Source organism: Piliocolobus tephrosceles, unplaced genomic scaffold (genome assembly GCF_002776525.5).
Source record: "Piliocolobus tephrosceles isolate RC106 unplaced genomic scaffold, ASM277652v3 unscaffolded_43366, whole genome shotgun sequence".
NCBI classification, from domain to species: domain Eukaryota; kingdom Metazoa; phylum Chordata; class Mammalia; order Primates; family Cercopithecidae; genus Piliocolobus; species Piliocolobus tephrosceles.
This window is the reverse complement of record NW_022328050.1, coordinates 1-1944: the sequence shown is the minus strand read 5'-3', so window position 1 is coordinate 1944 and position 1944 is coordinate 1. Positions and strand designations below refer to the sequence as shown.

Sequence of the window (1944 nt, the reverse complement as noted above, 5' to 3'; positions counted from 1 at the left end):
TGTAGATTCATTTTTGGCAGCACAATTATTAGAACCGACAAAAAAAAAGGTAACCAATAAATAGTTAAACAAATGGGGATATACACATAAATATATGTATGTACGTATGTATTTATGTATGTACATAAATGCATAACAACGGCACCATGTACTTTTTTATTATACATTTTTAGGAGAGGAAGAAAACGACATATCCTTATCCCGCATCCCATAAAAATGAAGAAAAAGGTGAAAAAACAGACAAAAAAGCAGACGAAAAAACAGACGAAACAGCAGACGAAACAGCAGACGAAACAGGTGGTGAAAACGAGCACGAAAAAGAAGAAGAAAAAGGAGAATGAGGAGGAGAAAGAGAAGGAAAAGGGCAAGGAAAAGGAGAAAAAAAAAAAAAAAAAAAAAAAAAAAAAAAAAAAAAAAAAAAAAAAATAAAAATAAGAAAAAACAAGAGAAGAACAAAGAAGAAAAGGAGGAGAAGACCAACGAGATAGACAAAATAGACAAAGAAAAAAAGAAAAAAAAGGATAAGACAGATAAGAAAGATAAGAAGGAAAAGAACGAAAAAAAGGAAAAGAAAGAAAAGAAAGATAAGAAAGAAAAAAAAGATAAGAAAGAAAAAAAAGATAAGAAAGAAAAAAAAGATATAAAAGAAAAGAAAGATAAGAAAGAAAAAAAAGATAAGAAAGAAAAAAAAGATAAAAAAAAAAAAAAAGATAAAAAAAAAAAGAAAGATGAAAAAGACATGACAGTCGAAAAAGACATGACAGTCGAAAAAGACATGACAGTTGAAAAAAATATGACAGTTGAAAAAAATATGACAGTTGAAAAAAATATGACTGTTGAAAAAAATATGACAGTTGAAAAAAATATGACAGTCGAAAAAGACAAAAAACATAACAAAAACAAAAAAAAAAATAAAGATAAAAAAAAAGATAAAAAAAAAGATAAAAACAGAAAGAAGGACAGAAAGACCGATAAAGCTAAAAAAACGAAAAAGAAGATCGAAAAAAAAAAAAAAAGTGAAAAGAAGAAGAAATTTACAAACTGATTGAGCATTCATAAAATGAGAACGATGTTTTTTTTTTTTTATTACTAAAGATTAATTATTTAATTTTATATTAATATGCATTTTGCATGGATCTTGCTTATTTATGTTATTTTCCTGTTCACATTTGTAGTTTACATTATATTCTCAGTTCACAATGATACGATGGTTTTTTTTTTTTTTTTTTTTTTTTTTTTTTTGCGTATGATTTTACTTTTAGTTATTTTTTTTAACTAATTATGAAAGTTATTCTTCTCATTTTCTTCTGGTAAATAAAATAAAACATAGTAGGTGCGCATTAGTAATATTTTGTTTATATATAAAATTTGTACCATAATTATATAATATCAGGACTTTTTATGAATCATTATTTATAGTCGATTTTCTATTTTCAATGATAGTAAGCATTTTGGTAAAAACTTGTCTAGCTGCTATCAACTTTTTTAATTTATTTGTCTGTACTTGTTTTTCTAGCTGTGCGATGTCCTTATCTAATATTTTTTTTTTTATAATGAAATTGTAATCTATATCATATAAATCATTGTCGTTTGTGTCATCAGGGTTTTCATATATTTTTTCTTCTTCACACATATCTGAACTTGTTTGGTAGTTATCTGCATTTTCTAGTACTTTTTTTTCTTCTTCCTCGAGTACTCTTTCTGTAGAGTTACTTAATGTATACTCGTTCACTTTTGCACTATTTTGGGGCCTTATTATGTTTAAGGGGTTATTTTTACTTTCTTGGTTTAAATTTTCGCTTGTTTTATTACTTGTTAACGTTTGTTTGGAATTCCTTGCAGGTGACTTAGTCATTTTGCTAACACTTTTGCTCACGCCTTTGCTTTTTGCTGTTTGCTTTTTACTTTTTACTTTTTACTTTTTACTTTTTACTTTTTACTTTT

General features: G+C 25.7%; 1 long non-coding RNA gene across 1 annotated transcript; it reads left to right on the top strand.

Moving 5' to 3' along the window:
- Nucleotides 1-320, top strand: LOC113224048. Its single transcript, XR_003309017.1, has 2 exons — nucleotides 1-49; nucleotides 174-320. It is a non-coding gene; the product is annotated as an uncharacterized LOC113224048 (long non-coding RNA).
- Nucleotides 321-1944: the final 1624 nt, after the last annotated feature.